The following is a 27,979-nucleotide window of genomic DNA, read 5'->3' as shown; positions in this document are numbered from 1 at the left end:
TCCTTATTTGGATCTGGGTAGCTGATTTAGACAAACAAGGAAGTCCAGAGATGGTGTGAACAGACTTGGCATTTGGGGATTGGCTGGTGTCCTCTGCTGATTTCTAAGGTGAGCTATAAATTCCCTCAACTGATGTCAGTTTAGGTTAAGTTTCATTTTCTTTAATGCACCTGCATTGGCCAACTCCACTTTGTCCCTGACATAAGTGACTCCATTTTAGTTGAGTTCTACATTATAAATCACAATATCACAGCCTACTATTTGGTGAATTAATTGGAGAGCAAGAGATTAGAAACCATTTAGGACTACTGCAATAGTCCTGAAAAGAAGTGTTAAGGGCTTGAACCAGAATAGGTATGAAGACATAGTGAATACAAGAAACACCTTAGAAGCAGAATGTGTTAGATTTAAATGATCAATTGTTTGTTGAATTGAAAATAGTTAGGTAGAGAAAAGATGACCCTGATGTTTTAAATTGAGAGAGCTGATGGGTAAAGATGGCACTGATCAAGAGGAATTGATGATGGAGGAAGGAAGCAGGCTTGAAGAGAGATGGTAGATTTTGTTTGGACTTGCTTAGGATGTGGCACCTGTGATACGTCAATGGAGATGTACAGGAAGCAACTGGGGGTTGGAGAATGGAACTCAGGAGAGGGGTGGGTGCAGCCTGAGTTATAAATTTAGGAATCATCAAAAATAGATGGAAACAAGGAAATAGGGACTGCAAGTAAGAAAAGAGGGCTAAGAACAGAATCCTGAGAAATATAATGGAGACTTGAAGGCAGGATAGAATTGGGAATAAAGAGGAAATCAACTCAGTTTTGATCTCTTTATGAATAAGGGCACAAATATCAAATATTCCTGTCTTCCAGGGGGCAGCTTTTGCATTTTCATTACCAACTGGAAAAACATTAATTTTTCAGATCATGCTACATATCTGGAAATTTTATTCTTGACCTCAACTGTTTTCACATCTATGCATAGAATCCGCATATCAAAGTGCTCAGTTTTAGAGGCTGTAGTGCAGTGGATGAGGGCACTGGTTCCTAGTCAGAACTCTGGTTTCAAATCCCAGTTTTGCTACTTATCTAAGTGGGTGCCAGGGAAAGTTACTTCAGTTTATTGCATGGAATTTTTTGCAACTTCAAAATGAAGATACAAAATGCTGCATGAAACACCAGGCGTTATGTCTGGTGCTTTGTAAGCATTAAATGTAATTCTTGATGTTATCTTTACTACAGGGAAACATAAAATTCAGAATAAACCTTTAATTCTTTCCCCTTCTTAAGTAGAATTTCCATGGAGTTAAGTGAGTTTTAAATCTGGTCTCTATCATTTAGAGAATGATGGCCAATACAGTGTGAATTTCAATTCATTTAATGACATTTAAAAATTATTCTGTCCATGGATACATTTCTACAAAAATTTTAAAGGAAATGTTTTGTCTAAAATTTCTCTCTAAAAGTTCATAGTGTATTATAGAAAAAGGATGCATTAGTTATAAATTGAAATATATTGTGAGATAATAAACACTTCAATATAGTGCTTTTTTTTACTGGACATTTTCAAAAAAGTGGTTTTGGCTAATTATTATGCCTCTATAGATAAATTCTTTTCTGAGAGCCATAGTCACAGCATTAACTATAAGTGTTTTATTATCTGTCACAGTAAATCTTCAACTTTAGGAATAACTAAATGAGCATAATTTCTAGTTTATTTGCAGTTCATTAAGGAAACATTAGCCTTCATTTCACAAAGGCCATACAATAAAACATGAGTGGAATATGTCTCTCTGACCAGCTTTCACACAGGTTTCCAACAATAAATTCTTGTTTTTTTAACACACAGTAGGTTATTTTTGCTTGTTTGTTTTGTTTTTACAATTTTGTAGGTTGGGAAGACCATTCTCTTTAATAACCAGAGCTGTCCTTCTAAACTGGATGATTGTTTTGTCTTTTTAAAAAGATATTGACAGCTCATGCAGCAAAGGCAAGAAATTTCATAAGACATTTAACATTTTAATTAATTATTTTTCTTTAGTATGCTATATTCCAGTAGGTTTTAAAAATAATAATTTTTGGTTGAATTGTAAAAATTATACTTAACTGACAAATGAAATCTCACTTAGTACACGCTTGTGATTGATGGAAAATAACGAGATTTTAATTTCATTTCAAAATAATTGTTCTTTGCAATTTTTATCCAAACTCATCTTCCAGCACTTTTCTTAGGATACATAACACAAACTGTAAAAATGACCCACTCTTCCTAAGACACATAATTCCAAATATAAGCTCACTAAAATTTTTACTTGTTTCATTTCTGTCAAAGCTAGGACTTAATCTTAAGGCTTGCCAAAATAATACCAGTCTTACTTCTGGGTGAATGAAGACAAAAACATTAATTCTGAAAGTTAAAAAATTTACTGTGACTTAATATAAGAAACTCTTTCATAGTTGATGCCTTCACATAGATCTAATGGAGCACATATTCAAAGGACTATTTGTTGAGGAAAACTGATGCTTGGCTCAACAGCTCCATTCCAAGATTGTTGACACACCAGCTGGCATTTAAGGGAGGTACCCAGAATCAGCTTGCTTCTTTTGTGTTGGTTCATGGGTAAAGAGATACATTTAATGTAGCTGCAATTCAGCGCACATCTTTAGGCTTAGTGGTTGAGGGACCAGCAGACTGCCTGAGACTTTTCGCTCTTTGGTCAAAAATCACCACTGTCTTGGCAGACAGGACACTCAAATGGTTACTAACTCCCCAAATGTTCATCTATTGGTGAGCATACATGAAGGCTCCAGCTTACGTGTGTCTTTAACTCACTCTCTCCTCACTCATGTTGGTCACTTCTCCAGGCCACTGATAGAACATCAGTGCAGAGGCTTGAATGCCTCTCAAGGCTTGTTGGAAATTGGAAGCTGAATCTCTATCAGCATAAGTAGCTGAGGCAACAGCTGTCTTCTATCAAGGGCATATATCACTTTCATAACTGGAGCTTTAGCTGTTTTTTTTTAATTTTTATTTTTAGCTGTTTAATTAAGTGTTGTGAGGACAAAAGAGATGAGAATGTCAGGAAGTGGGGTGGGAACAAATATATGAACATACTTGTAGAGGAGAGACCCAGAAGGGAGGTTTAACCTTTTCTCACTTTCCATCTCCTAAGCTTATATATATTAACAATACATAAGTGATTTGTTGAGCTCCTTCTTATAATGCCAGGTATTTGCATTATTTTATGCCCTTTGACAATCCTATGAAATAGGGAATATTATTATCTTGTTCAATAGATGAGGAATTTGAGGCTTAGGAGGTTAACTATTATAACTTGCTAAGGTACATGGTTAATAAGTAATGAAGCCACACTGGCTCCCACCTATTCCCTGGAGAGGTTAGCTCTGAACCCTTCTGCTGAGACACTGCAAACGTAGATTATGTGATGGGAAGGGCACCCCTGGGGCTGTGCAAATGGCAGCCCTTCCACTCTGCTGTATCGCCCTGGGCAAAGGGAAGGGTGGACTTACACTTAAGGCTCATTCTGTTCTATATTGCATGACCTTGGACTGTAAGTGGTCTCTGTTACTGATGCGCTAAGGCCCTTGAAGGAAAGGCAGCACCGGGAAAGGGAAGATCGTTTCACACTTGTGTTGCTTCTGTTTAGTGTAAGTCTGAGTTTTATAGGGCAGTGCCAGATTGATTTATATTCTTTCCTGCAATAAGAAAAAGGAAGAAAATTTTTATTTAAAAAGGAAAGATTCTTAAAGTCTGTGGGAAATGAATGGGATTTAAAAAAGGTTAAATTTTTTCTCTTTTGACATTTTCTGTTATGCTGACATTTTCTGTGGTGTTTGGTTGGGGGCACGACCTTTTCTGTTTTGCTTTGTTTATGTTTGTCTTAAACAAATCAAGTTCTTTGTTTTAAAACTATTTCTGTTTTTCCTTTTCTGCTTCGTAGGAGCATGTCTCTCCAAGAAAATACCAAATCACTTTTATTTGGTTCAAGTTTAAATTATAGTTGCTGAAAAGATTTATGCTATTTTTCTTTGTTTAAAAAATTTACACTGGAAATATATGTATCCCAGAAGAGAAATGAAAGTTTCCCTGGTTTAAAGGATTTTAAGTATTTAAACTCTGAAAAAACACAATTATATGAACACTAAAGTCATGTTTATGCAACACGTGTGGTTTTGTTGATTTTGATAGGCAGGATGGATAATTTAGGCCAAAACTCTCCTTTGGTATAAAGAAACATCAATGTAATACTTCACCAAGGAGCACAAGTAAAGCCATCCCAACTCAGACTGCGAGGCTAGCATGCCCCATTTCAGTGGGTTCCTGTGTTAGTAAGTTGATCTCGTGAGGACTAATTGAGTGGATAATTGCTCGACTACACAATTTTTCTGGTTTAAGAGTCAGAGAATTTCAAGAATTGAAGGGACTCTTAGCTGGTTTTGGTCTGCCCAATATAAATCAATCTTTCCTTTTTGTTGATATTTTGTTCTCTCTTTTAAAAATGATATTCTGCATAGTACAATCGAGAAAACATCCTATGTGGTCGTCCCCTTGTATAAAGCCACTGGCACCTATTTTGGTTTCCTGGTCCTGCCATAATAAAGTACTACAAGCAGAGTGGCTTCAAACAAAATGTATTCTATCATAGTTGAGGAAGCCAGAAGTCCAAAGTCAAAGTGTCATCTTCGTTGGTTTCTTCTGGAGGCTCTGAGAGAGTGTATGTTCCACACTCCTCTCTGCTTCTGGTGGTTGCCAGCAATCCTTGGTGTTCCTTGCCTTGTGGGTACCTAACTCCCATCTCTGCCTCCATTTTGACATGACTTTCTCCTCTGTGTGTGTTTTTGTCCAATTTTTCCTTTTCTAATAAGAATACTCGTCGTTGGATTAGGACCCATGTTAGTCCATTATTTCCACATTTTAACTTGATCATATCTGCAAAGACACCATTTCCAAATAAAGTCACATTCACAGATACTGGGGTTGGGACATCAACATACCAGTTTTGGGGAAGGGGCACAATTCACCCTACACTAGCACCACAATGACACATTGGAAGTGCAAGTCCACCTTCACTTGTACTCCTTGGTGAAATGTTATGTTGATGTTTCTTTATACCAGAGGAGAGTTTTGGCCTAAATTATCCATCTTGCTCAGCTTTCCATTTATTTCCTCTAAAACACTTATCAAAATATGTACATAATTTATTCTTAATCTATCTCCCAAAGGACAAGGATCTTGTCTATCTTATTTCCTTTCAAATTCCAAGTGCCAACCACAGTGCCCAGACATGTAGGTGTTCAGAAAATATTTTTTGAACACAAAATACATGGAGAACACACTCTATGTTTGATTTTTTTTTAAATTGAAGTATAGTTGATTTACAATATTAGTTTCAGGTGTACAGCATTGTAATTCAGTATTTTTGACTAGTTTGCATCTGCTAATCTTCAACTCCTAATCCTTCCCTCCCCCACCCCTCTCCCCCTTGGCAACCACAAGTCTGTTCTCTATGTCTGTGAGTCTGTTTCTGTTTTGTAGATATGTTCATTTGTGTCATATTTTAGATTCTACATATAAGTGATATCATATGGTATTTGTCTTTCTCTTTCTGACTTCGCTTAGTATGATCATCTCTAGGTCCATCCATATTGCTACAAACAGCATTATTTCATTCTTTTTTATGGCTGAGTAATACTCCAGGTTAAGAGTCCACCTGCCAGTGCAGGGGACACGGGTTCGAGCCCTGGTCCGGGAGGATCCCACATGCTGTGGAGCAACTAAGCCTGTGCGACACAACTACTGAGCCTGTGCTCTGGAGCCTGCGAGCCAGAACTGCTGTGCCTGCATGCCGCAACTGCTGAGGCCCTCACGCCTAGAACCCATGCTCCGCAACAGGAGAAGCCACCGCGATGAGGAGCCCGCTCACCGCAATGAAGAGTAGCCCCCGCTCACCACAACTAGAGAAAGCCCATGCGCAGCAACGAAGACCCAACGCAGCCCCCCCCAAAAAAAATTCCTTAGCAGTCCCTTTCAGGAGAGTGTTAACAGTGGAGGATTTCAGTATTCATTCAGGGCAGTTCTTAAACTCAGGATAGTTGTCACTGATGTAATGGCATTTCTATTTAAGCAACAGAAAACTTGTTTTATACAGATTAGTGTTCCTTCATATAAAAATATATTGCAGTGCACATCAGAAAAGACTAAGTTAAAGCTTGTTTATCCAGGGTATATTTCACAAAAATGTTTTTCTCCAGTCTGTTGCTTTAAGAAATGTCCTAATTTTTCAGCCAAAGAGGCCTCAACAAATTGCAGAATTTGCTTAGGTTATAGCTAAGCAAAGTTATAAATATAAATATATAAATATAGTTATTTGCTTAGGTTATAGTAGACCTCTAGGTTCAAAAAAATATTATTTTTTTAAAAGCAAGTTTTATGTTTATTTATTCATGACCTAGTTTTCTATAGACAGTATAAGGAACTATATTTAAAGACTTAAAAATAATGTTCTTTTTCTAACGGAAAGCACCATACAATCATTGTAGAAAAATTTAAATATATGTATAAACAAAATCAAAAAAATAAAACCTGCCCTAATAAAACTGTGATGAACAGGTGAGATACTTTTATCCATTTTGAGTTAAATTCAGAATAAATTCTCAGTATGTACAAATTTTTAAGTATATTATACATGTTTAAAACTATTTATTGATGCTTGACTATTATGAATAAATCAAATGTAATTTTTTTTAATAAGCAGCCTAAATTGTTAAGATAAGGAATAAAGCCAAAGCATGAAAAAAATAACCAGGGTAACTTATTCCTAAAAATATCAGCCAGGAAAAAAAGAAAATAAGCCAACTCAATCCTCTAGGTCATGTTTACTTAATTACACTACGATTATCTATAAGCTCCATAAAGGCTAAGATTTTTGTTAGGTTTACTCACTGTTTAATTCCTGTGCCCAACAATACCTGCCATATATTAATACTAAAAAACAATTTGTTGAATGAGTTAATTAGGAAAATATAATAAAACTATGGTCTGTATGCAATTTATAGCCCCCTTTGGCAGTATAAGTCTAAATAATCAAAAAGTATTTATGCAGTAGCTTTTGTGTTTGGATCCCACAGATATTTGCCTCTAGTTTACACGTGAGAAAACCAGGGCTCATAAGTATTGGTCTCTGGTTTTTCTTGCTCTGATAGTCCAGCAAAATTAAGAACAGAACTGACCCACGCAAATGAGAAATGAGTCGCAAATGTGCTAGGATATTGATTAGCTACAGATATCTAAACTTGAGATCTATAATTTGAATATGACTTACTAGGAAGTGAATCTTGAAACAAGTTTAAAGAAACTCACTGAAGCTCTTCACGTGTAATATTACACTTGGACCTGATTGTTGTGCACTCTGGGTTATTTTGCCAATTTAACTGCATTCTCATTTAGTTTCTCCATCTAGTAGCGTCTATGTTTATTTACATTTTCTTTTTTTTTTTTTTTTTAATTTATTTATTTTATTTATTTTTATTTTTGGCTGTGTTGGGTCTTCGTTTCTGTGCGAGGGCTTTCTCTAGTTGTGGCAAGCGGGGGCCACTCTTCATCGCGGTGCGCGGGCCTCTCACCGCCGCGGCCTCTCCTGTTGTGGAGCACAGGCTCCAGACGCGCAGGCTCAGTAGTTGTGGCTCACAGGCCTAGCCGCTCCGCGGCATGTGGGATCTTCCCAGACCGGGGCACGAACCCGTGTCCGCTGCATTGGCAGGCGGATTCCCAACCACTGCGCCACCAGGGAAGCCCCTATTTACATTTTCTGATGAGGCTGGATGAAGGTAATTTTTAATAATATCTCCCCTGTGCTCAACTTCAAGTGAATGTTAACCACTTGGAAAATGCCTTTTCAGAATTTGCTGAACCAAAAGTTAGCCCCAAACTTAGCAGACAATCTCTGCTACGTTTCCCGAAGTCTGATCTTGTGCGTATTCAGCCTAGCCCAATGACCCACCTTCAGTCTCTATGCAGGCTTCCGCCTGTCCTCCACCAGTACAGCTCTGGTAGCTTCCCGCTAAGTGCCAACCCCTTCAACAACTTGGAACTTCAATCTCTGCCTCCTCAATGCTCGTCACTCCTCTTAGAGGCCACCTCCTTGAGCCAAGGTAAAAAGTAACCCCAAGCAGAATCCAGGGCTATCATGAGGCTCTCACCACGTGTGTTTTCCTCCTCGGAGAATCACAGTCCTGTGCTGCCTGTTGTTCGATCCCTGACAATGGTTACCTCATATATTTTGTCCAGTTTAATAGTTGTTTACAGCGTGAGAGGGAACGATACTTGTACCAGTTGTTCTGTCAAGTCCAGAAGCAGAAGTCCTATTTAATTCCTACTATGCTGTCTTCATTATATTCTTCTTCTTGTTTTTTTTGCCCTGACTTTTGCTTGATTGAATAAAATTATTTTATTACTCTTTTTTTTGTGATTTGAAATCTACATTCTATTTCTATTACACTAATGGTCATTTTCAAAAAAACTATTTTATTTTTAAAAATTTATTTATTTATTTATTTATTTTTGGCTATGTTGGGTCTTTGTTGCTGTGCATGGGCTTTCTCTAGTTGTGGTGAGCTGGGGGGGGCTACTCTTCATTGTGGTGCGCGGGCTTCTCATCGTGGTGGCTTCTTTTGTTGTGGAACATGGGCTCTAGAGTGCAGGCTCAGTAGCTGTGGCCCACAGGCTTCAGTAGTTGTGGTTCACGGGCTGTAGAGCGCAGGCTCAGTAGTTGTGGCGCACGGGCTTAGTTGCTTCGTGGCATGTGGGATCTTCCCGGACTAGGGCTCAAACCCATGTCCCCCTTCATTGGCAGGCGGATTCTTAACCACTGTGCCACCAGGGAAGGCCCCCCCAAAAAATATTTTTGACTAATATTTGAACCTTTATTTTTTAACAACATTAGTAATTAAAGTGTACATATAAAATTGCTCCCTCTAAGAATGTGGTCATGAATAAATATTAGATAAGAAGCATCTGCATTATCATAATGTACAGTGCTATTATTTATACCTACAAAATCTAAAAAGAATTAACTGAAATTTATTACATCTAATAACAATAAGATAATGCTAATTTGGCCAGAAAATCAAGAATCTTCCTTTATACTAAGACTTCTATTGGCTCCTGGAAGAGGAGCATGGGCAGCCCTAGGCATATTCCTTGGTTGCCCTCAACTCTGCTTAAGGCAGTAGGGATAAGTGAAGTTCTCTCCAAACGGAGTTAAAACCCTACCAGGATGAAAAGCCTGAGGTTAGGACTTTAATCCAGATATCTCAAATAGATGAACAAAAGGAAACTCATGCCACTGTGCATAGTAATATCAGGCTATTATCTTTGTAGCTAGGCACTTTGTACTTTTTTTTTTTTTTTTAGGGAAATAGTTTCTTCGGTATTATATCGACTCTGAATTTCACTCCTCTCCTTTGGAGGGGGGTGTGTGTGTGTGTGTGTGTGTGTGTGTTTGTGTTTAAAGAATAGTTTCCTGTTGATTCTCTTGGAAGAATGAGAAAGATTATCCTCTCTTTTCTTAACACTGGTAGAGAAATCTTGGAAGATTCTAAGCCTTGGAGAGTTACCTCATTTAATCTTCAAAACCGACCTAGGAGGAAGACACTACTATTTTCTCCTTTTTACAGATGGGGAAATAGAGTTTGAAGAGATTAAGTAACTTGGTCATGTTCACATATCTAGTAAGTGAAGTATCCAGTGTTCAAATCCAGGTACCTGATTTTAGATCCTATGTTCTTAGATGCTCTGAAGAAGCCAAATATATATTGAGTATCAATATGTAGAATAAATAATACAGCCTATAGCACAGCCCCAGGGAAAAGACATCTCTAATTCCAGAAGTTACCTAGAGCACTGGAATTTTATATCCCCATGAAGTAAGTACAGAGAGTGTTTTCTAGAGGCAAGGGAAGCTGGACATTCTACTTCCTGTCTTCTAAAACAACAGGAAATTCCTTCTTTCCAGTTAAAAGTATTAAGCAAGTCAAGGCCATCTATGAGCATTACATCCTGGACATGTGAAGTCTAGAAAATAAATACCTGTTGTACCAGAACAAAGGCCATCTAATGGTTTTTGTCCTACGCAACTCAAGGGAGGCTATCTCTTAAAAGATGTTTCCAAAGTACATAGTATTTTAGGAAAAAAAGTGAAGATAAGAAATGTTGCATATTAAAATGTTTGTGACAGGTGCATTTAAAGCCTTCTCTAACCTCCTGCCTCTCAGTGTGTTTACATAACAACTCCCTTGAATAAATACTTTGTCTGGAGGCTATTCTGAAAAGCAGGGGCCCCTGATATGCTTGGTAACTATAGTTACAGTTGTCTCTTCTTTTCCTGGAATGTAAAATAATTTATCATCATCTCAGAAGTCATTTTGAAAGCCTTAATGAGATAAAGACTCATTTTTTCCAGGTGCTATTCCTACTGTTGAGTGCTAGTCATAATTTCCTTCTCTTAATGATAAAAGTGATGTCTAGCTGTAAAGCAGAGGCAAGATGTGAATGCTAATGTCTTACAACTTGGAGAACAAATCAATTAATTTAAAAAAATTCTTCCTTAGAAAAATGTTTTTTCTCTCTTCATTAAAATAAAATAACTATTTAATTGATGATTATCCCAAAAGCAGCTTCCAGATAATGATTATATTGAGTATTAATTGGGTAATCCATACAAACTTGGCAAAACATTAGCTGATTTTTTAAAAATGTTTACCAAAAATCAAAACGTTCCTCCCCGTTGGGAGATGCAAACTGTAACCGAAGAGATGGGAAATTAATCTCACAGTGAATCATACCCTTAAGACCCTGATGTCTCTTGTGGGAAGAGACAAGAGAGTAATCTCCTCTACTGGTGCAGAAGAAGTTAACGAAACTTTTCTCATCTCTCGAGTTATTTTTGAGAAGGCGTTTAGGAGGAGATTCAAAATTTTACTCCTTTTATTATACTAAAAGGCATAGCTTTAATACAATAGAAACACTTCAGTAAACATCCTTTAAAATAGGTTTGTCAATCTTTCCTATTATGGCCAAAGTATGCTATTTTCTCCCAAAGAAAGAGAGGACTTGATATGCCAGGAAGAACGCTTTTCCAACTTCTCATCCACGCCCACTGATGGGGGCTGAAACTCGAGCCCACCTTGGGCTGGGAAGCTGCTTTGTGTGGGTTCTGGATGCCATCCTCTCTTTTCATTCTGGTGCGAACACAGTGAATTCTAAGAAAACACACTGACAAGGACACAGGAAATACTTTGAGTGCACATTTGACTCCTTAAGCAAAAGTTTCTTATTCTGTTCTTGTTCATCACCTTCAGAATTGACTTCTTCTTTTTTTTTTTCATTCATTCATTCATTCATTCATTCATTCATTTATTTATTTATTTATTTATTTATTTATTTATTTATTTATGGCTGTGTTGGGTCTTCGTTTCTGTGCGAGGGCTTTCTCTAGTTGTGGCAAGCGGGGGCCACTCTTCATCGCGGTGCGCGGGCCTCTCACTATCGCGGCCTCTCTTGTTGCGGGGCACAGGCTCCAGACGCGCAGGCTCAGCAATTGTGGCTCACGGGCCCAGCTGCTCTGCGGCATGTGGGATCTTCCCAGACCAGGGCTCGAACCCGTGTCCCCTGCATTGGCAGGCAGATTCTCAACCACTGCGCCACCAGGGAAGCCCCAGAATTGACTTCTTAAGGAATTCTGAGCCTTGCTGTCCCTTTAGTGGTGCCCCCAACTCCAAGCACTAGAGGGACTGCTTGAGTTTAGCAACACCTTTGAAAAAAATAAATTTTTTGATGATTTGGTCAATCATTTATTTCAATTTCTTTCCCTGCTTAGAAAATATTCTTTGCCATCTTTGGCTTGACTATATTTAAATAAATTTGTTTGGTTTTATTTCCTTGGTAGAGGAATTGGTAGGGGAGATATAAGAAAGTGGGACTAACTTTGGAAATTTAAAATAGTATCAAATCAGTGGTTCTCAATTAAGCCAGGCCTAATACTCCTCTTTGAAAGAATATTTGGTTCCCCTGGCAACCAGCCCCCATCCTTATGTGCTATCCCAAAATCATCTCCCTAACATAAATCCAGTAGTGATAGAGGGCTTTTTATATATAACAAGACACCCATTTCACCTTTATGACTCTAAAGTGTTTCCAGAAACTGAGGACAAGAGACCAAATATTATAACAAAAGATGCTGCCATTGTTCTTGTCACTCACTCAGGAAATTCCAAAGGTTTGGGGAGCTGTGAGCCAGGCACCATGGAGGAAGACAAGATACATATAAGAAATATATTTTGGTCATCTGAATGGCCACATATATATGTGAAAAACCAAACTCTGCACGCCAAGTAGAACAAAGCCAAAGATGAGTTTATGGCAAGGGTTTTGACCGGCAAGCTGGGAAACTCAAGGCTATGGGAGCAGTGAGTTCCCAGCTGTTTACAGGCTAAAGGGTTTTTATGGGGTAAATGCGGAAATTATTTGTCTTTTTCAGCTGACCGGTTACCTGATGTTCTTCTTTCTTTTTGAATCAGGGTAGCTGACTTAAGGGAACAAAAGAGTCCAGAGGTGGTGTGAACAGACTTTTGACCTTTGCAGATTGCTGATGTCCTCTGCTGATTTCTTAGAAGAGCTGTAAATTCTCCCAACTGATATAAGGTAATGTTAACCTTTGCTTTTCTTTAATGCACCTGTGTCGCCAGCTCCTTTTTTGTCCCCAACATAAGTGACTCCACTTTAGTTTCTGGTTCTACATGTATTTCTTATAGATCACAGTATCATTCTCAGCAAAGTGATATGTCATAATAACATCACCCCGCCCTCTGCAAGTCCTCAAATCTGATCATATTCATGGTTGTGGGATTCTACATGTCTTGGGAATGGGAAAGTGGAAATTTGGTGGGTAGTGGTGGAGGTGTGGTGGTAGTTATGTGGGATTCTGCCAAAATGGTGGCTATCATCAAGTCTTTCGAGAAGCATTGATCCTGTTGGTTGTAAGTTCTCTATTCAAATATGGGCCGCGTGTGCCCAGCATAAGCTTTAGTAGCCAATTCACGATCTTGGGTAGCATCTGACACCATCTTGTCCATATTTGTATGTCAAAGTAACACTTTGAGGGTGTAATGATTATTAGTGAGCTTTAAGTAACATTTCTTCAAGTTATTTAAATTGCATTAGTAGCTTTGTTTGTTTGTTTAAATCTCATTAGTAGCTAATTCATTTAATTAACTGCAATTTTCCAGGATGGTCTTTTGGTAGCTTATGTGTAAGGAAATATGAAATTTCCCTAAAGTATTATAAATAAATTCATCTCTTTCATCATTAACATATGACCTTTAATGTTAACTGGGTAGCTAATAAAAGTCTTAGAGTAGACTCATAAAAATAAGTAGAGATTAGAAAATGAGACCTGTAGGAAAAGATTAAAGGGTCATTCAGGGAAACCGAGAACTGTTTTGCTGGTAATTTTCATTTAGCTGATAATAAAAAGTAAGGAGAATATTGGTGAGTTATCGTTCTTCATAAAGAATGGAAGGGAGAGTGAATAAAGTTATTTGTAACACTTGAATGGGTTAGAAATTCCAGCCAGTTGGAAAATATTAAGGATTGCTTTGGAAATTAAAGCAATAGTTTGGAATTGTTCTCTGGATTAAGACAGGATAATTTCCTCATTTGTTTGCTGTGCTCTGAGACAGGTTCACTGAAGCACGTGGACAAATTTGCTAGCTTTAACAAAGTTCAGTCAACAGTTAAATGTTAGAAACCTTCCGTCATTCTTAGAACGGCCTCTGGAGGTCAGGGTTGAGGCATGGTGCATAGCTAAAATGCCTCAGTCACTGTCTTGCAGTCAAAATATGGCAAACACTGGTACTTTTGGTTCTCCGTCTGGTTTCATTCATAAGCTCTAAACTTGTTTACTCGCAAAATGTAATTTAACTAACAAGCTAATATGAAACATTCTCTGTTATTGGATATTTGAATATATATCAAGTTTATACATTTAAGTAAGAGTCTATGTTATTTCTGTTAAAATAAAGAAGTTAGGGCTCTAAGGACATTTAAAAAAATCTATTTAGACCTTGAAATATGCAAGGACTTGTAAAATAACATGTATTAAGAATGAAAGGTGCCTCGACTTTAATAGGATCACTTTAAGTTTTGTCACGTCCCTGAAATTTAGGATTGCAATCATTTTCTTAATTCAAAAGCATTTGAAAGCTCTCCAAAAAAGATTAATAAAATCATTTGGAAGAAGACAGAATAATTTACCATTATTATTGTACTTCAGTGTTTTTATCGTCCTCAGTTCAGAGGATGGCAGGCGGCCAAAAGACATCTTCCCCGCAGTTCCTCCTGAGCAGCCTCAGTCAGAATCAATGACTAGGGAAGGCCAGCAACCAGGAAAGGGGAAATTAGAGGAAGGCCCTTCTAAGAAGCTCTTTACCAATTTCTGGAGCTACAGTCTTCCCTATTCTCCAGTTATTTACTGCTTTGTTACCTTATTTATTTATTTTAAAACAATGCTCCCAGATGTCCTTGAATATTTGGGGAAACTGTGAAAGGTAGTCTTTTTAACAACTAAATGAAATCGCTATATTTAATTATGTTTCATGTGGTATCAGTACTTGAGCTGCTTCCAAATATTATTCAGTGAAAAAGAGTATGCTCTGGTAGTTCCAGTAATGCCCAGACTTTTCCGACCCCTTCAGTCACTTCCCCCATTCCTCTTCTCACTCCCAAACTTCATTCTTTATGGCTCTCATATCATCTTCTCTGTGAAGCCTTCTCAAATGCCATCATGTGACTTTCACCACTCCTTGCTGGATTCTCCCATTGGGCCTTGTGTGCACCTCTGTTAAATCTCACTCAGTGGCATGTTTTTGAGTTCTTCCATGCTCCTAAAATTTACAGTTACAGACAGCAAGGTGGTAGAGAATATTCAAAACATGTAAACACCAGGAGAACATAGGTGTCGGTCAATCAGAATGGAAACCAGCTTTAAATAACACTGGTGTGTTGGGCTAAATAAGAACCCTGGAACCAGCCTATGAGCTCTTCAAGGGCAGGACTCCTGCTGCATTTGATTTGGTATTCTTAACACCTAGCACAGTACTTGGCTTACAGTTGATCGATAAATGTTTTGTGAGTGAATGAATATGAAGAAAAGTTATGCATTAATTCCAGGAAGAGCCCTGAAATCTTAGTAGTGACTTCAAGATGGCCTAGCATCATTTAACCTGAGACATTAGTTTAGCTTGAGGTAAAGGCGTTGTCCTTCATACTAGAAGATCCTAATGACCCACTCCACAGGTCCTAGGCGTTGAGTTGTCCCCACAGGCAAACTGCCCTGAGCCCTCTGATCTCTCTCGTACTTCTGTGATGTATTTTTGAGGAACAGAACGGGTTAATTAAATTGGATCTGTGGAAGAAGAAACAGTAGACAAACCTATCTCCCAAATAAAACTAAATTTCCATGACGCCATTTAAAATATAACCTATAGCTAATTATTTAAAAGATATTAAAAGAAACGTTTGGAAAACTATTACACCTCCTAAGTTATTTTCACATATGGTGGGATACTATATACTCATATACTAGATAAGAGTTATTCTTCATTTACTGTTTATCTATTGTGGAAAAAGATTCTTTAGATACCATTTGGGACTGTTTAAAATGAAGAAATACATGTTCCATTTACCACAGTATAGCAATTCTTCAGAGACTTTTTTCTTTAACCATAAACATGATTGGATTTGATATTTCCTTAAGAAATAACCCTCCAAGGTAAAGATTTGTAAATAGGCTGCTCAGACAACTATATTTCCTAAACCTTAACAAGCTATTTCTGGTGCCTTATGAAAGTAAAGCATTTTGAAATATAATTAACTTGAGAGAACTATGATCTTGGAAAATACTACCTCTTTTAAGAGAAAGTACAATACTATAAGGGCTAAAACTTGATTCTAAATATAAAAATTTAATAGTAAAAATTTACCAGTGTGTTTCCATCACTGTCTAAGGGACTGGATAATTTTCCTTTAAAACTGAAGTCTTATAATGGAGATAAGTGATAGTACTTCTCAGTTTTAATGATTATTTTAATTGTCCCAGGAGATTGTGTGACTCTCAACTTTATAACAGTATAGTTACTAAGAGGCCTTCTAGTATTGATTTTATTTTGTAAATAAATTTACCTATAGGAAACACAATTTACTGACCAGATCCATGGAATTCTAGTCTACTTCTCATTATTTTTGTTATAAATTAATAAACTGAAATTATTGTATATAAATAAAATCCTTCAGCATGACTCAATCTTCCAGATCTTACTTACCCATGACTAAAATGTGAAAATTGGGTTTCAGTATCTGCAAATTGCAGGATATGTGATCACCTCATCTCTAAGCAGACAATCTTTGAGACTCAGGCTCTGGAAAGCATCTCTCTCTTTCACTTGGCACTTGCCTCATGACCACAGCAAATGTTATGTTTTAAGATTAAGCATCATTACTTTCACCATTTTTGCATGCATGTTTAGGACTAATTTCTATTACCTTGTTCTCACTTTTGGAAAAATAAATCGCTCACAATATTTACACTGATGTCTTAAGAAAGCAAATTTGTAGTCCAGTAAATTTTAATAATCTGTGCCAGGCATCATTGTAGAAGGGGATAGTGCCCTGAAATCAACCAGTAAATGAAAGAGACTAACTCCCAAAACATCATGGGGCTTCCGTTTCTGGACCGATAAGGACTGTCTGTGGGACAAAGAGGTAACTGTTGCAATACAAACATTTAGGGCATTTGGGGCGAAAAAGCTCAGGCTGAGGCTCTTGGGCAGGAAGAACATGCTTATTTCATAACCCACTTACTCACAACTACCAAAACCTATGGCCAGTTGCCTTTTTAAAAACTGTAGAAAACTGGAGGCAGATGATACTTTAGTGGTGATTAAGACAAATGCTTAATATTTCTGAAGATAAAAAGGTTTGCGAGGAGTTTCGGGATTTGCCTGCCGTCACACTGTCTCCCGGGAGTAAACTGGGAGCCTCCCTGTCGATTTAGAGCTTCCTATGGCCCCATCCTTCTTTCCATTTTAACTTGCACTGACGTATACAACTCATGCCCTTTAATCCTCTGTGGTTTCATCACTTAGAAGCACTATATTGAGCAGAGGTAAATAATTATTTTATGTAAGTCTAATTAAGTTCAAACTGACTAGCGTTGGCCCCAGACTTTCTGCATTCCTCGGAGTCAGTCTAATATGAGCAGTTGAATCTACTCAGTTTGACACGTATTTGGGGGGTATATGCACCTGCTCGGGGTAGGAGAGAAGGAACTACCACTCTGCTGAGCAGAAAGTTTCAGCTGCTAAAAGAAAGTGGACCGAAACTAAGCCATCCCAGCTCGCAGGATAAAGGAAACACCCACAGCAAAGATAGTTGGAAATCAGGTTGACATGTACTCTGTCTTCACTTTTAGGGTTATAGTTAGCTTTTGTTTCTTACCAATATTCTTATTGGTACCTTATTTTGGATATGAAACCCTTACGCAGGTTTATAGAAGTAAACTGAGATTGGTTATACCAGGCAAATAGCTTAATGACTACATAGCAACTGAAGAATTTGTTGAAATTTTGATGGACGCAATTTAAGTGGCAACCTTAGTTTAGTCTTCCATTTTTTTCACGTTTTCTTCAAGATAGGATTTTTCTACAAGACTATTTGTCTGTTTTATATGTGTGCAGGTATACTGGGACCTCAAATACATTGAGGTCTCAGTTTTCAATATTTATTAAGGGTCAGTAATTGTAAAATGCAGTGAAAATTTGAAGATACAGCCAAAGTAAATTTCTTTTTAATTAAGCAGATTGAGTCATACACAAAATATTGAAACATTTGAAGTGTCTAAAATGAATTGTTTTTAACTAATTTAAGCAAGGTAGCTCAGGTCTTTTTTTTTTTTTTTTTTTTTTTAATAAGACTGTGTTTTACTTTTTTTTTTTTTTAATAATGAAGCTGCTTTTCTTTCTTTTGCTTTTTTTTTTTTTTAATTTAGGGAAGGCTCTTTTTTTTATTTCTTTATTTTTTATATTTATTTTTGGCTGTGTTGGGTCTTCGTTTCTGTGCGAGGGCTTCCTCTAGTTGCGGCAAGCGGGGGCCACTCTTCATCGCGGTGCGCGGGCCTCTCACTATCGTGGCCTCTCTTGTTGCGGAGCACAGGCTCCAGACGCGCAGGCTCAGTAGCTGTGGCTCACGGGTCTAGTTGCTCCGCGGCATGTGGGATCTTCCCAGACCAGGGCTCGAACCCGTGTCCCCTGCATTGGCAGGCAGATTCTCAACCACTGCGCCACCAGGGAAGCCCTGTTTTCATTTTTTTAAGTGAAATAAAATTGATAAAGAAACTTCCTAAGATAGTTTGGTTTAGGAACCGTTGTCCTTAGATATGGTCTGAGCAAGAATATAAAATAAGCACTCCTTTGGAAGTGATTTTTGTGATCTTTTTAAAAATATCTACATAGCCTAACTTGATGGCTAATATTGCCAGCAAAAGCAACTCCCTGTAACTGTAAACGCATAATATTTGTCTGGGGGAGCCGACAGTTAAGTTTGAATTTTCCCAGGAGAGAGCAGAGTACTGAGAATGGGGAAATAGGACTGGTGAGTTTTGAAAGAAAGGAATGAAAGTAAAAGCTAAGCATAACTTATCTACACATAAACTTATCTTACAAGTTTAACTTATCTTAAACTTGAGCATAAACTTATCCTACACAGTCGAGGTAGGGCTTAGGCAGTTGGACACACCAGGTGAGCAATAGGACATGGGGACATGTGAACATGAAAACAAGAAAGGAGACACAGAAAAGGAATTATGTTTTCATACCTACATAGATCCACATGTCCTTATGCATTTGGGAGTTTGCCTGCTACCCACGTGGTTTAATACTGTAGGACCTCTGAAAGTCCTGGACCAAAAATATCTCTTTCGACTCTCCTCCCTAGTTGCTTGAAATTCTCAATATGTTTATTCTGGGGGGATAAAAGCAAGGATGATCCTGCCTTGTCATCTCATCAGCCTGGAAGCAGCTTGTTAACAAGAATGGTACCCTATTTCTCTGAACCCTCGCACAGTGCCTAACAGTGATGACCTTGACATGTGAGGGAAGATGGGGCACCTTCATTTCTAGCTGTTGAGACCTCCATTCACATTTGTGTATCCAAGAGGCACCGAGGAAAAAGCACAGCCTCCTCGGTAGAGGGGCACTGAAAAGAATAGGGGGTGGGGAACCTTGACCTGGCCTGCTCTCAGTCTTCCAGCTGGAGGAAGGCTAATCATAGAAGTGTTTTGTTGATCAACCACTTTAAGAGAATCTTGTGTTACCTCTCTGATGATGGTGGAATAGGAAAAGTGGGGGCTTTAGGGGCAAAAATCCCTTAGAATTGATTCCCAGCTGTGGAATTTTGCACAAGTAACCTCTCAGCTTCAGTTTCTGATCTGTAAAATGGGATAAGACAGTTATTTCCCTGGCCTCATGGAACCCAGTTTCCTCTCTAGCTACTAGTGATTATGTCTGGCCAAGCTGACACGTGTGCCCACCTCTTTTACTGCTCCTCACCTCCCTGCCATCCCCACCCGACCTGTTCATATGGGGCAGGGATTAGCACAGTAGAGTTTATTGTTTAAAGCTGGAAAGCTGGAAAAGCATCTATTTTTTCAAAAATCACCTCTACAGTCTTCGGCTCTACTAGCTGAGCTATCGAAGGGTGCTGTTATTTTTTTTTTAAATAAAAGAAAAGTTCTGTCTACATTCTGATTTTTCTTTCAAATAATGTGAAGGTAAACATCAACTCATGGACAAATTTCAAATTAATGCAGCCTGATTTAAAACCTTATTCTAGGTCCTTAGACTACATTTGCAAATCTCGTTCCTTATGCTGTTTTGCAATTGAGATCCGTTGGTACACATCTGAGTACAATTTTCAAGGTTCCAATTGGCAGCATTACAGTAGGGCAGAAATATTTCATTGCTGTTACTCCTTAGATTTTCTGATTATACAGGAGCTGGATTCTTGGTTGTACAATGAGGAGTGAAGTAAAGTGGTAGGTTTTTTTTTTTCATAATCCAATCTCTGCATTTTGCATATTATTGCTTTTTGTAGGGTTCTTCTTGCTTCTGGTACTTTAAACTATCTTTTAACATTTCAGTTGATGTTATATATTGAGCAGATGTCTTAAATTATTTGAGCATGTTGTTCAGAGAAACCTAAAGAGAATTAGTTTTAATAATCATTGTTTTTAGCTTTTCCAAAACTTGGTAAAGCATTTTCTCCACTTTTTTTTCTTTCCACAGTAACATTCTTGATTTCAACTTTTCAGGTCGATATGTTGCCTCATATTTATCTTAAATTCACTAGCGTAAGGCCCAGAGTACATTTGTTAAATGTCCAATTTGGCGATAACCAAGTTAACGAGTAACATTTATTATTAATGACATCAATAAAAACATCATAATCTTACAGCTCTGGTTTCAGCCTAATAGAGTAGGAGGTTTGAGGGATGAATATTCACAAGCAATTAATGGATCGCTCTTTGGAAAAAATGCTAAAAATCATTTTAATAGGCTCTTTGCATCCTAACCAGACTTCAGTCAAATCAAACCATCTCTGGCTAGAAAAAATGTAATCGGTTTCTCAAAATTAGGTTCAATGAACTTGTCTCTGCAGAAGATCAAGTAATATACTCTCATGAAAGAAAACTGTTCCCCATTTAATGCATCAGTTATTAAAAGGTGTTCTATTTTTCTGTTTGGGTTCTGTCTGGGTTTTTGTTTTTTTTTTAATGACTGCATATTAAAGTAATCATCTTGCCAACATGCAAATGATATCCTAACTGAACATGGCTTGGATGAAAGTAATGATGAAAGGGCCAGAGAGACTTATCAGCTACATTATTATACATGAGAAATGGAAAATCACTGAGCCACCAGAATCTTCCTCTTTTTAGGTTTATACGACTCATAGAAACAAGTAAAAATTAAAATATGGTATTTTTTCCTTTTTTAAAAAAGAAGACCTTCAAAGAATCTCATAGAATCTTAGATTTTGATATCTCCTTTTTGGTGCAAGAATCAGACAATCCAGAGTTTTAAAGGAATGTAAAAGAGAGGGAAAGGGAGGGAGGAAAGATGGGCTGGGGGAGGGGGAGAGAGAGAGAGAGAGAAGGTGAGAGAGAGAGGAAAAACAAACCAGAGAGCTATACCCTCTTTGTCGTAACAGGGAATGGAGTAATGTTCATTGAAAACATCTTGCCAAATGCCACTAGACACTTTGCATGTTTTACGTCATTTAAACTTTTGAGGTAGGTATTATCTTCAATTTAGAGTTAAAGAAACAGAGGCTTATGGTGTTCCAAACAACTTGTCCAAGACCACAAGCTACCAGTGGTGAGCCTCATATCTTATTGACTTTGAAGCCCATGATCTTTCACTGTGTCCTGCTAGCCCAAGGCATGTGGTATTTAGTTTTTGGTAAGGAAACCCATTCCAATCTTACTAAAATGAAATTTTAATATACCATTATTACTTTCTAACCTAACTGAGAAGTTGATTAGGTTTTAAACAATGAAGATGAAGATTGCAGTTCCTTGATAGATATATGTTTGGTGTGTGTTTGTGTGTGCATTTATTTCTTTGACAAACTAAGTTTCGGTGTCCTACAGAAAATGGCCTCTTGTCAGCTAGAATCTGCAGACACTTTTTATCTGGGCTGGTTGGAATGATTGTCTTCTGTCCCTGTTCCCCCTATTTTTGTCCATGGATAATAGGCTACCCCTCTAAGGATAAGAGAAGCTGTATATGACCACTATCTTTTTAAAAAATAATTAATTAATTAGTTGACTGATTAATTTTAAATTGAAGTATAGTTGATTTACAAAGTTGTGTTAGTTTCTGGTGTACAGAAAAGTGATTCAGTTATATATCTATATATCTGTATCTATATCAACATATTCTTTTTCAGATTCTTTTCCATTATCGTTTATTACCAGACATTGAATATAGTTCCCTGTGCTATACAGTAGGATCTTGTTGTTTATCTATTTTATATATAGTAGTTTGTATCTGCTAGTTTCAAACTCCTAATTTATCCCTCCTCCCTTCCCTCTTTGGTAGCCATAAGTTCGCTTTCTATGTCTGTGAGTTAGTTTGTTTCTCTTTTGTAAATAAGTTCATTCATATACTTTAGATTCCACATATAAGTAAGTGATATCATATGATATTTGTCTTTCTCTGTCTGACTTACTTCACTTAGTATGATAATCTCTAGGTCCATCCATGTTGCTGCAAATGGCCTTATCCCATTCTTTTCTATGGCTGAGTAGTATTCCATTACACACACACACACACACACACACACACACACACACACACACATTTAGGTGCCTTCCCCGTCTTGGCTATTGTAAATAGTGCTGCTGTGAACATTAGGATGCATGTGTCTTTTTGAATTAGAGAGTTTTCTCCGGATATATGATTAAGACCACTATCTTACACAAAGTTTCTACTGGTGAAGACAGAAGGTCTCCAGTGAGATGAGCTGAGCCCAGCTCAGAGGATAGTGCACTGGTCCAAAGGTTCTAGGACAAAGAGATGCCCCACATGGTCTAGTTGGTGGCATCTGGGCCCTGAGACTTAAATTAAGATATAACTGACGCACCATAAAATTAACTTTTTTAAAGTTTACAATTCAGTGGCATTTAATATATTCACAAGGTTGTGGAACCATCATCACTATTGAATTCCAGAACATTTTCATCACCCACAAGACAAACCCTATTATTCATTAGCAATCACTCCTCATTTCCCTCTCCCCCTCCCTCCCAGTCCCTTGCAACCAGGATTCTACTTTCAGTCTCTACAGATTTGCCTATTCAGCTGCATTTTATATGCGATTACAAGACCACACACGAGGGCTTCCCTGGTGGTGCAGTGGTTGAGAATCTGCCTGCCAATGCAGGGGACACGGGTTCGAGCCCTGGTCTGGGAAGATCCCACATGCCACGGAGCAACTGGGCCCGTGAGCCACAATTGCTGAGCCTGCGCGTCTGGAGCCTGTGCTCCGCAACAGGAGAGGCCGCGATAGTGAGAGGCCCGCGCAGTGCGATGAAGAGTGGCCCCCACTTGCCACAACTGGAGAAAGCCCTCGCACAGGAACTAAGACCCAACACAGCCATGGATAAATAAATAAATTAAAAAAAAAAAAAAAAAAAGACCACACACGTGATGGCATTTGCTGTTACTCTCATATGGGACACTGAGCGGTCCAGTAGGTGGTTTCCCAGGATGTTCAGTGAATGATCCAATGATCCAGTGGTTTCCTCACACCCCTTCCAATACCTCCAGCCTCACTTCTGCTTTCTCCTCCACACCGACAACCCATCACCAGATTCTATAGATTTTAACCAGCCACTGCAACACCCTCCCTACTCTCTGCTTCATCGCTGGATCCCCGGCCTCTGTTAGCGCCTCATCAGCGTGGATGGTGGTTATGATGACTGCATTGCAGTCGCTTCTCTCCTGGTCTCCCTGCCTCCCGTCTTGCCCCACTTCATTATCCTCTGTGGTGCTGCCAAGCGGTCTTCTAATAATCTAAATCTGTTTATATCCCACCCCTCATCCTAAAATTCTTGAAAATCTCTCCACAGTTTTCAGAATGAAGTTCAAACCACACTAGTTCCTCCAGTTGGCTCTTAGGCTCATCTTGCACAGTTTCCCACTTGTACGCTTGCCTGCACCCACACCGAATGGGTACCCCAGAATGTGTCACCCAGCTTCAGGTCTGCTGTCCCTGCACTTACCTTTACACTGTCTAGAGCATCGTCTCCTGCTGTATGCTTCTATTAATCCTATATTCTACCCTTGCTTGTCTGGAATGTGGGCCCTTTGTGGACGGAAGCTGTGTTCATCTCTACACCAAGCACTCTCTCTGTTCCTCTGCTGCACACTTCACACACTTTCCTCACTTTTCCATAATGTCAGTGCTATTCTCAGTGTCTTCAACTCTATTGTAAATGTACTGAAAGCACAGATTTATAATCCATAGCTGCTAGTATAATACCCAAGTCCATAGTTAATAGCTGTCAAATGGAAGAAAGGGAAGAAAAAGAAATAAAGGAAGGAAATAAAGAGCAACAGAACTCAAATGCTGCTTGTCTCCATGTGTGGCATTAACTCATAATGGGATTCAGCCCTTTCCCCTTAAAGCCTACCCATAAGCTTTCTATCATAAGCGAAAGAAACCAAGTTTTATATTGTTGTTTGGAAGATTTTTGGAGGACACGAAGGAGAGGTTTTATAACACAAAACACTCGGTAAACTTCATAAAAGTCCCTATTTGACCTTTTTGTTTTTCCCCTCTGCCCCCAGAAGACATGACAATCTATAATGTACATGGATAGAACAACACAACCTCAAAATACATGAGGTAAAAACTGATAGAACTGCGAGGAGAAGTAGATTAACCCACTGTTCTACTTGGAGACTTCAACACTCCATCAGAAATGGACAGATCCAGCAGGCAGAACATCAGTTGGGACATAGCTGCACTCAACAATACCATCAATAAACTGGATATAATGGACATCTATAGAGCACTTTGTCTAACAACAGCAGAATACGCATTCTTCTCGAGCTCACATGGAACATTCACCAAGACAGACCACATTCTGTGCCGTAAAACATACCCTAACAAATTTAAAAGAATAGAAATCATACAGCTCATAATGGAATTAAACTAGACATTGAAAACAGAAAATAGCTGGAAACTCTCAAAATGCTTGGCGGTCAAACAACACGCTTCTGAACAACACATGGATCAAAGAAGAACTCTCAAGAGAAGTTTAAAAATATGTTGAACTAAATGAAAATGAACATACAACTCATCAGAATTTGGGGATGCAGAGAAAGCAGTGCTTAGAGGGAAATTTATAGCATTGAATACATATACCAATAAGAGGCAGATTAGTTCATACCATGGAACTTGAGGAAAATTCAGAACTTAAAGGCACCTATTGCTGCAACAAGACTGGGATGAGACAAGGGGCTGAAAAAACAAGAATTGGTCAAAAATCTCTGAGAGGCAATCAGACCTAATGATCCTTTCTTCCATCCCCTGTATCCCAACCCCACCAAGAAATTGGAAATTTCCTTTTTTAAAAAATAAATAAATTTATTTATTTATGGCTGCATTTGGTCTTCATTGCTGCGCGCAGGCTTTCTCTAGTTGTGGCGAACGAGGGCTACTCTTCATTGCAGTGCGCGGGCTTCTCATTGCAGTGGCTTCTCTTGTTGCAGAGCACGGGCTCTAGGCACGCGGTCTTCTGTAGTAGTGGCACACAGGCTCAGCAGTTGTGGTTCGCGGGCTCTAGAGCGCAGGTTCAGTAGTTGTGGCGCATGGGCTTAGATGCTCCGCGGCATGTGGGATCTTCCCGGACCAGGGCTCGAACCCATGTCCCCTACATTGGCAGGCGGATTCTTAACCACTGTGCCACCAGGAAAGTCCCAGAAACTTCCTTTGAAGGGGGTAAATCTCAAAAACACCAGGGATAACAGCAGACAAGGGAGAGCTACTGTAATAAAATGATAAATGATAAAGAGGCAATAAAGACAATATGGAAAATTGAATGCCTACCCCAATGCTCCTTACTGTATGAGCATTCAGAGTCGGGTATATGCTTCCCCTATCCGCTGGATAAATATTACAGATTCCTTCTCTGGAGGAACCGAAGTGTTCCAAAGAAAACACCTATGGATACTGTCCTGGCAGGAAAGCAGATTCACTCTAGATGATTCAGATGAAGAGACATTAACGGAGGAACTACTTACAGTCTGTCAGTGAACAAATGAGGGATGGTGAGTCACCTAGCAACCAACATCGGTAGGAAGCCATTATATCCCCAGGACTGAAAGGACAATGGAGGGAAATACAGGCCAGTGAGAAGTCTAACAGTGGAACAAAGCCCTCACAGCAGAAAGTGAAGTGTGGGGAGTTACATATACTGCTAGAGACTCTTGCTGAGTAGGGAGAGAATTTGGTGCGGGGACGATACCCTAACCTTTGCCTTCCACTCACCAACATCCTCCTAGCGCCTGCCCACCAGGCTGCAGTTGTTTTAGGGAGTCCAGGTATGTAGTTCCTGGGACCCAGAGTAAGACAGAGAAGAATGGAGAAAAGATACGATGGGGGAGGGGGGGCAGGGCATAAACAGGATATCAAGCAAAGATATTGACATTTGGAGGTCCTCTAATGAAACTTCTGTGCTCCAGTGTTAAAGCCCTAGAAGTCTGCTGGAGTGAACTGCCAAGTAGCCCTTTCAGTGCCACATCCTCCCAGCAGCAGGGACGGGGACAGAACAAGACGAGACCAAACCAGGGTGCTTTGAACAACTGGGAGGCAGAGGGAGGGAACAGAGAGGCTGAGACTGGGTCACTCAGATGAGGAAGATCAGAGGCATCAGAAATGTGCGACAGGATGCGCCTGAAGACAAACAAACCACTCATTCCTGTCATTATGTCTGGTGGGCCTTGCCATCTATCGTTCCAAATAGTATGGGAGTAGCCAGGCAAGACAATATTCTTGAAAGGAAGGACCACTGGAACGGGGAGGGTCTTTTTTTTGTAACCTGGTGTGTAAAACAGGAATTTAGTTTATCCGTAGGGGAAAGGGAAAGTGGAGATCTGTAGATATGTTTTTAAAACAGGAGTGTCTGTGATTGAGCAGCGTGGGAGTGGATGCTTCTCTGAGAACATCCCAGACCTGGAAACTGAGCTCTCTCTATGGCAGCTCTGCCCAAGACCTGCTGTTGTCTTCACTTTTTGATGTCTTTGTTCAAACCATATGTTGTAGGAACAATACATATTTGTAAATAAATAGACTATGATTCTAGAGTCCTTCTGTGTAGGTAACTTGTTTTCATCTCAGATTTATCAGTTTCTTAGAGGAAAAGATGGACTTGAATTTAGAAAACTTTGGACCCTTAGAGAGCCCAGAAGATAATTATTCACTGCGTTTGCATATTTGATACAGTGCTAAACCTCAGCGTGGCGGAATATTGTACAATTCAGAGCTATTTTTGATTGTGCAATGTTTTATTTTTAATAGTTGAAGGGATTTCTAAAATGAGTGTAACCATTCATATCCTTTTTCAACTCCTCCTTTGAGAAGATTTTCAGTAATTTTGAATTTAATTGTATATTTTTGTTTGCTTATGGCTCTGGGTAGCTTTTGGAGATGTTGAAACAGGAGACTTCATGAAGGGCAAAGGGAGTAGTGGACAGTACAGGGGGAGGGCTGGGTTAGGCCTTCTGCCTTCTCAGACACTGCAAGCTCTTGGCCAATTCTTTCTTTCTTTCCTTCTTTCTTTCCTCCTTCCTTCCTTCCTTTCTTTCCTTCTTTCTTGTTGTTTTGCTTTTTTGAGTGCTGAGTGACTAAAGCTGACTTTGGCCCTGATGACTCGCGGTAGATTCTCCAGCATGTTAGAGCTGGAAGGAGTCATAGGAATCATTTAATCCTATTTTACAGATGAGGAAACCGAGACACAAAGAAATATAGCCACTTGCTCAATGTTACACCACTTGTAGAAAAGTCAGGTCTTCTACACCTAGTAAAGTGTTTTATCCATTATGTGTATTACCAAAAAAACATCTTTATAACCCACACTTACGAATACAAATAATGGCCAGGTGTCTCTTCAGGCTCCCCATCATCAGAGGCCTGCTTAGCCCTGCAGGCCGCCTCCCACCATTGGGCTCTTTGGTACCTGAAGGCCATTATTTGCGTGCCATTTACATTTCATCCTTCACTCACCCACTAACACTTTCCCAGTCTGTATGTTATTCCACAGGTGCCAGCTAACTAATCT

The 27,979-nt window shown here is 38.9% G+C and overlaps 1 protein-coding gene across 1 annotated transcript in view; it reads left to right on the top strand.

Moving 5' to 3' along the window:
- Nucleotides 1-34: 34 nt before the first annotated feature.
- The window catches only part of SLC13A1 (solute carrier family 13 member 1), a 216,986-nt gene continuing 189,041 nt past the window's right edge, over nt 35-27,979 (top strand). The window contains exons 1-2 of the mRNA XM_082472351.1: nt 35-108; nt 12,597-12,720. The gene's annotated coding sequence lies outside the window, so the exon portion shown is untranslated. The remainder of the gene's footprint in view (nt 109-12,596; nt 12,721-27,979) is intronic.

Source organism: Balaenoptera physalus (assembly GCF_965194825.1).
Source record: "Balaenoptera physalus genome assembly, chromosome: 8".
Classification (NCBI taxonomy): Eukaryota; Metazoa; Chordata; class Mammalia; order Artiodactyla; family Balaenopteridae; genus Balaenoptera; species Balaenoptera physalus.
Note: the sequence above shows the minus strand (reverse complement) of the source record. Positions and strands in the feature narration are given on the sequence as shown.